Source organism: Megascapheus bottae, chromosome 10, assembly GCF_031878675.1.
Source record: "Megascapheus bottae isolate mThoBot1 chromosome 10, mThoBot2.hap1, whole genome shotgun sequence".
Classification (NCBI taxonomy): domain Eukaryota; kingdom Metazoa; phylum Chordata; class Mammalia; order Rodentia; family Geomyidae; genus Megascapheus; species Megascapheus bottae.
In genome coordinates, this window is record NC_143518.1 from 58,610,837 (window position 1) to 58,619,343 (window position 8,507).

Sequence of the window (8,507 nt, forward strand, 5' to 3'; positions counted from 1 at the left end):
TCCACTCAGGTAGATCCATGATGATAGGATCAAGGCTTTCACCGACTCTTCCAAGTCCTGGCTCTCAGGACCCATTGGTCTCCTTGGGTGCCTCTTTCAGCTTAATTTACAGCGTTGTGTGGATGAAAGCTATAATCTCTGCATAGAAGGAGAAGGGGCTTGAATCTGGATCATCAGGAGCTCTGGGTTCAGCCTGAACTACAAAAAGAACTGGGACTGGAGGTATGGCTTAGCAGTAGAATGATTGACTAGCAAGATCAAGGCCCTGCCTGAGTTCAAATGCTAGCACCATCAATAAAACATTACAAGGCTAGGTAGCATGAGAATTCAAAGGAAGAGGAATTTTCATGTCCTGTCTGCTTTCTGAGGTTGGTTTAAACCAGAGACAAGCTAAGTAGAATTGAGAATGTCACGAATGTGGTATGGGGCTGTGGGTTGTCAGCAATATCATTTTCTGTTACACTGGTGACTTTGAGAATTCTCTACAGAGGATTCACAAACATGCAGAGCTGAGCTCAAGTCTTGGCTGTAACATTTTCAGATGACTTGAGCTCTTTGAGGTGTCCTCACTTGTGAGAAGGGCTAAGAATGTTATCAGCAGAAAGCTGACTTTTGAGCCAGACAGATTTTTATTACCACCCTTTTACCTGGGGCCCATGAGCCTGGAGTGAATGGAATAGAGGAAGAATGAGATCAGATCATATGGAAGAAGCAAAGGAACAATGGTCATATTAGGCCACAGAGCCATGGAAATGACCTTGATTTTTACTTTGAGTGATTTGAAAAGCCATTGCAATGTTTTAAGTAGAGAGATCACAACAAATGACTCAAGCTGCTAAAGGAATATTCACTTGGATGTTGGGCTGAAGATACAAACTAATCAGAAGTAAGGTAAAAGGAGAGAGAGCAGACAAGGTCAGTAGTAATCCCATGAGCAACAAGGACACCTGGGACCATGAAAAAAGTAGTAAAGATGGTGACCAGGCCAGGTTTAGAGATGTGTGCAGGTGTATTGTCATATAACTGAATAATTGCCTTTTCCACTAGACAGAGAGCTCTCTAAGGCAGGGATCACGCCTGTTGTACTATGGATAAATTTCCTTCTCTGAGCCTATGTCAACATCATAGTGAAAGAAGAAAGACACTGGGCGTCTTCTAGATGAGTGGTGTTAGTTTCCTGCCAGATAGTCTCTGATTCCACAGAACATATAGGCCAGCTGGAGATGAGGCAAGATCAGAGCTGCAGTCTTCTTGACACAAGGAACTGAGAGACTGGTGGGAGAAGTGGAGGTGGGGGCTGAAAGGAAGGGAATATGAAGAGAAAGACTGCTCAGCCAATGGCCTGAAGACAGGAAGTAGTGATGGGAAAGTAATAAGGAGATGACAACTGTGGCCCAGAGAGGAGGGAAATGGAACCTGGGCTCTTCCACATGGCAGCCTTATGACTGAGGTCAGTGCATATGCTTCTCTGATGTGAGACGGAGCATTGGTGGGGATGGACTACACACCAGAAACCTTGGAAGTGATCTCAGCCTGGGCACCCATGTTTGAAGGTCTGCAGTTTACTTCTTGTCCCTTTTGTAGTTTGATTGTTCTGGCTTGAACCAGGAAGAAGTGAATAGACAGGATAGCGATGCTGGGTGCAGCGGTGTGAGTGAGAGATCCAAGGGGATGAGGGATGGTGCAGGAGAGGTAGATGGCACAGTGTGCATGGCAGGAGGTGAAGGAAGACCCAGGGAGCTGGGTGCCAGTGCCTCGTGCCTATAATCATTGCTGCTCAGGAAGTTGAAATCTAAGATCACAGTTCAAGCCAGCCTGGCAGGAAAAGTCAGTGAGACTCTTAACCAGCAAAATAAATAAATAATGAAAAAGCTAGAAGCAAAGGTATGGCTCAAGTTGTAGAGCACTAGCCTTGAGCGGGAAAAGCTAAGGGTCAGTGTCCAGGCCATGAAATTAAATCCCATTCCAGACACACACACAGACACACAGACACACACACAGACACACACACACACACACACACACACACACACACACACACACACAGAGAGAGAGAGAGAGAGAGAGAGAGAGAGAGCGCACGAGAGCGCTTTACTGAAAGCCTTGCTTCAATGTCTGATGTAGAGAGAATACTCTGGACATGCTGGTCTTTCATTCTAGCCAACATCCCTACAAGGACTTTAGTCTTGTCCTTCCAACTAAAGCTGCCCTTACCCTCACCCCCGCCTCTGCATACCATCTTTTAGCCCTGTTTGAGGATCACTTAATCTCCCTGAACTAGATCTTCTTCCTGTCAGGCCCCATTGTTCAAAGCTTGTTGAAGGCCCATCTCTGCCAGAAACCTCGCCTTGTTAATTCCCCTTGATTTCGATTCCCCTTCACCTCCTTTCTCCCCCTCTCCAGCTCCTGCCATCCTTGGCACACACACACACACACACACACACACACACACACACACACACACGCAGCATACTGAGATTGGCCAAGGACTGGGCAGTGTGTCCCCCCTTCCCATTCATTCACAATCTCTCTCTGATTCCCCAAGGAGGGAATGAGGCCTCCTCCCTTCACTATCTCCAGGCACCTTGGCTGGGGTACTGCCCAGGAGTTACTCAGCCCAGGGTGTTTTTCCAGAAGACAGAATCATTAAGGGCAGAGCAAATCACATGTTTACCAAATGAGGCTTGAGGAATAGAGATGGGTAGACAGGGTGGTAAGAGGTGGCTCTGTACTCCCGGTACTGGGCTAAGCTCCTTGCCCAATAAAGCCAATGGCTTTATTGAGAGAGACCTTCCCTGCTGATTGACCTACAGGCAGCTGCCCTTGACTGCTGGGAGAAGATTTAGCACCTCTAGCATTACTCTAGCAATGAATGAGCTGTACAGGCTGCTAGTTGCATTGTCAGCTTTCCCGCTAGGATACTCTGTTCAAGAGAAGAACCTGTAGCTATCAGGAATGAGGACTGCAAGTCCTAAGGCACGGAATCGGAGAGACTCTAGAACTTGAAAAAAATATTCTGGAACTTGGAAAAAACAAACTTCTGTCCCAAGGGCCATCCAAGGAGGCAAGAGGGTAGAAACAAAGGACCAGTATTAGATAATAATATATTTGTTTGTGGTCTATTTTTGATATTTCATAAACATGCTTTGCTTTGCTATTAACCAAGCCATGGCTGAGCTGCCAGGCAGGCTCATTCCTGTTGCCCCTGAGAATAGCTCAAAGGTTATCTTTTCAAAGACAGAAACTCAGTGAATGGCCTGGCACTGTCCGTAGGCTACTGTTATGACCATTTATGGGTAAAAAGTGGGTTGGGGGGCAAGGCTCAAGTGATAGAGCATCTTTCTAGGAAACATGAGGCTCTGAACTCAAAGATGAAGAAAAAAGAAGAGGAGGAGGAAGCAGTGGCAAGAGATCAGGTTAGGTTTTTCTAAAGGGATAAAGCAAGACAGGCCCAGGGAGGAGAAAGCCATCAGAACAGCTGGCAACATCCCCCACCTCTGTCTACCCATAAGGCAGTCACCAAACAGCCTGGGCCAGCAAAGCTAGCACCTCCAATACCAGGGCTCAGGGACTGAGGCAAGTAGCATATGGGATCTCCAGCAGGGAGGGTGAGCTGCTATATGAACTCAAATTCTCACTGGTACCTATCACATCTGTCCAGTGTCCCTTGGCTGTACAAAAGCCATGTCTGTCCCTTTCTTCCTTACAGGAGACACTGGAAAGCCAGAAGATGGTATCTGGAAGGTTCTCATTGCTTGATGGGAAATAGTTTCTGGGTCCAAGAGGTGTGATGTGATCAGAACACATTTAGACTGTCCCCCTCCCCTTAGTGGTGTCACAAAAGTATCAGATGAAGAAAATGAGTGGGATGAAGAGTCACGGGTAGCAATGACAAAGGGCAATCAGGACACAATGGTTACACGTAGGGTGACATCAACCAAGATGTTAGGGAAGGAAACTATCAGTGGGGGCTTCCTGGATGAGGTGGCAGGATGGGGAGGATCTAAGTGAAGAAGATAGAGGAAGAGGCCGAGAGATTGGCACATAGAGGTGCTTAGAGCAGAAGAGACAGTGGTGTTCCCAAGGAAATGAAATACGTCCGTCACATCTGAAGTGACTCCCCTTGGACCCTCCCTAGAAGAGACATCCCAAACACTGCTGACTATCAGGCTCCAGCCCAAAAACCCTAAGCACAGTGGGCCCTGGTTGCTCAGTCTATAATCCTAGCTTCTCACGAGGCTGAAATTTGAAGATCATGGTTCAAAGCCAGCCCTAGCTAGAAAGACTATGAGACTCTTATTTCCAACTAATGTGCAAAATGCCCAAGTGGAGCTGTGACTCAACTGATAGAGCACCAGAACATCAGAACTGAATACAAAGTTGGGAAAACGCTGAAGTTCCTCATTCTCGAGCCAGAATATGGATTTTGCTCCTTAGCCAGTGCTACTCAAGTCTTCTGTCCACTCCCAGCCTCTAGTGAAATAGGTAAGGCAGCTGCCTCCTGTTTGTGCAAGTGTAGGTATACATGTCTGCTCATACTATAGGTAGAAATGCTTGCATACTACTGCTCCCTGCTGGGGTCTCCACCCAGCCCACCTCTTAACACCTTCTGAAGGGCTGACAAAGTCACCCACTAATTAAATCTGGCCCACTGACTGTTTTTTTTAATCAATACAATTTTATTCAAACAACCACACTCATTCATTTGCCTATCATCTTTGGCTGCTTTTGTGTTATAGCAGCAGAACTGACTTGTGGTTTGCATAAAATATTCACCCTCTGGCCCTTCATAGTAGAAGTTATTAGAACACTGGGATAGATGAATGGTGTACTTTAAATCCTTGAGTATACCCCCCAACAAATGCCTGAAACCTATCCCCAAAACTCCATCCCCATCCTTATAAATTTTTAGCTTTGAGACACATAGACAAGGAACAAGAAGATTCTCCTTCTATAGCATATATAGTGTGTGTGTATGTATGTGTGTATGTGTGTGTGTGTTTTGTGTGTGTGTGTGTGTGTGTGTGTGTGTGTGTAATTGGATTTGCTGCCTGGCATTGAAAAAAAATCACAACAGATAATGAACACAAGCAACAGGTATTTCCTCTGGTTTTCAACAATGTGGCAGCTCTTGTGGATCTGTGTTTGGTCTCCTTGGCTCTTGGCTATTCAGGACTCTCTTGGAGGCCTAGATGATTAGTCCACTTGTCCTGGTCTTGACCCTGACAGATCCAAGAGGACATGGAATCTCTAGTTGGGGGGATCTTGGATGTCCCAGACTCAGAGCAGTACAGGTCCTAACAGAGGCCACAGAATGGAAGCTGCCATCTTGAACACAATGACCTGCTTGCTGCCTTCACCATTGCCTCCTGCTAGAGAAGAATCTGCCTGAGTGGCCAGTGGCAGCTTATTTTGCCTTCTCTTGGGCTTCAGATACCATCGGTCTCTGTCCTGTAGCCCACAATGGAAACTGTTTTCCTTCTCTCTCTCCCGATATTGTACATAGGCTCTTCCAAATTCCAGGCTTATTCAAAATGTATTCATTCAGCACCTCATGTATCCCGGGAATTATATTAGATATTTTCTTCAGGTTAAGACATTTAAGAGGAGATTTTTCTTGAGTGAATGAGACACCAATTATAAGTGCCACTGTCATCCAGTCATCTCCTATCTGTGGCTGTTTTTCAGTTACCTGGTGGAACCATTTGGAGGCCCTTCTCTCCTGTCTGCCTTCCCCCCACTCTTCCCTGAAGATGGCAGGCCATCCCTGGCCCAGCTGCAGTTGGCTATGATTAATGGCCTCTACTAACAGCATGTTGTAAACCGATCAAGTACATAGTGCTCATGAAGATCTCACCTCGGCTAAATCCCATACCAGAGGATAAATACGCTTTAACTCTTGGCAAACCCTCGCCTTCACCAGCCCAAACAACATGGTCTCAGAGAATGGCTTACTTAACCACAACTCAGAATGCTCTGGAAGTCAAAATCAACCTCTCTGGGGAGGGGGACGGGAATCCTAAAGCCTAGTGGAGTTTGGTAGAATCAGGACAGAGGTCCAGGTCAGGGAGGCCCCAAAGAAATTCCAGAGCTGCCTCTAGGTACCCATTACCTGACCCTGCTTTCTTCCCTGTGTGGTGTGTGGGTCTCGGTTTCCTTAGCTGTTAAGAGGTTGGTTCACGCTCCTACTCTTGTTGGCTGGCTTAATGATGGTTCAAATCCCAGGAATTCATGCAGAAATCACAGGCCAGGGCTCAGCCCTTACCATTCCTCCCATTCTTGGAGATATCCCTGCAAATAAGCTTCCCCTTCCCCCAGCATACCTGCTACCCTCATGGGCCCAAGTAATTGAATTCGTAAGTCAACTTTAAACTTTGTGTGTGTGTGTGTGTGTGTGTGTGTGTGTGTGTGTGTGTGTGTGTGTGTTACAATCCTGGGGCTTGAACTCAGGGCCTGGGAACTGTCCATGGGCTTCTTTTGCTCAAGGCTAGTGCTCTATCACTTGAGCTGCGGCTCCACTTCCAGTTTTGTTTTGTTGATAGTGTAATGGAAACAAGAGTCTCCCAGACTTTCCTGCCTAGGCTGGCTTTAAACCCCCATCCTCAGATCTCAGCCTCTTGAGTAGCTAAGATTACGGGTGTGAGACACCAGCTCCTGGATGTAGGGTTTATTTTAAACCATCAAACTCCAGGCAGATGCTATGGGAGAGAATCAGTGGCAAAGGAGAGATTAGAACCTGCAGCGCTGTGATCTAACTGCCTTTGGCTGTTCCCTAGTGGGTTGTGTTCCTCAACGCCCAGAGAATGCAAGCCGAAAGCCTTTCAAACCACAGATCGCTCCAGCTATGAATGCAATCTGAGGTGGGTCATCTCTCCCGAGAGAAATGATTACGTGTAAAAACAGCGGATTAGTGTCTCCGTGCTGCTCAGGGACCAGCAGACTGGCCTGGCGCGCGCCCCAGGACGCAGCGGTGACCCCGGGGCCGGCGCCGGGCCTGGGGCGCAGTGAGTGGTCTCAGTCTTAGCCGGCCGCTAGGATGGGGCACAGGAGGCCTGGGATGTGGGGGCTTCCCACCTCCACCCCGGGAAAGGTGGAGACCACCCCCCCAGGTTCCCCTGAATCCTTTGCGCTCAGCCGGAGCCAGGAAGGACAGCAGCCAGTGGGTGGTGGCTGGAGGGCTGGTGCCCAGAGAGATTTGTCACATTTTCCCCGGGGTTAATTACCTTGGGGAGAGAATCTGAGCTGTGTCTGTCTCGGGCACAACAAGCCTTGTCGCCTAGTGGGAGAATCTTAATCTTCCTTAGGTGACAGCTGTTGGCTTGGGACACAAATGTCCTTATTCTGAGGGGCACCGGCTGCCCCCCACAGGGCTGCAAAGGGCTCCAGCCCGGGCGCCGGGTGGAGCAGGGATGGGGCAGCTGGAGTGTTAGGTCCCTCGTGGGCGTGGCCGGGGCGGGGCTCGGCCCGAAAGGCCGCTCTCCTGAGCCACCCCGCCCTCCAGAGCCACCCCACCCTCCTGAGCCAGCCCCGCCCTCCTGAGCCCCGTCCTCCTGAGCCAGCCCGCCCTCCTGAGCCCCGCCCTCCTGAGTCACCCCGCCCTCCTGAGTCACCCCGCCCTCCTGAGCCAGCCCGCCCTCCTGAGCCACCCCGCCCTCCTGAGCCCCGCCCTCCTGAGCCAGCCCCGCCCTCCTGAGCCCCGCCCTCCTGAGCCACCCCGCCCTCCGGAGCCAGCCACGCCCTCTCCGGAGCCAGCCACGCCCTCCTGAGCCCCGCCCCCTGAGCCAGCCACGCCCTCTCCGGGGCCAGCCCCGCCCTCCTGAGCCAGCCCCGCCCTCCTGAGCCACGCCCTCCTGAGCCGCCACGCCCTCCTGAGCCACCCCGCCCCGCGCAGCCCTGGGGCGGGGCGCTTGCGCTTTGCATCTCCACCCGCAAATATTTCACCGTTCCATTTTTGCACTGGCTTAATGAGTGTGGGTGTCTAGCTTGGAGCTTGACGCTGAGTAGGCATCTGATACCTGTTTGTTGAATGTACAAGTCCATCAGCTTGTCTGTCTCCTAGGGAAGTCGTGTTTAATAACAAATCACATGTACTACATCTAGTGAAGCTAAGCTACAGACAGGCATAGGATTCCCCCCCCACACACACTTTTAAAGATACATTGGAATAGTTTGAAAATCATTTCCATCTAGGTGCTACTAAAACTAGTGGTGGCAGGGCCTGTAGTCCCAGCTACACAGGAGTCAGAGGTAGGAAGATCTTGTAAGCCAAAGAGTTTGACGCTAGCCTTCACAACAGGCCCAGACCCCATAGCTTAAACAAAACAAAACAAAAACAAATAAATAAACAAAAACAAAATGTAGCTTGCTTTCCAGGGTAGGAGAGAGAAAAGATTAGATCAGTCCTTCTCCTAGAAATAGCTTCTGATTTTATCATGAGAGATGACCTCAGACCTACCAAGATATCTTGAACTTTCTAAGGAACAGCTGCCTCTCCTCTGGTCTTAGCA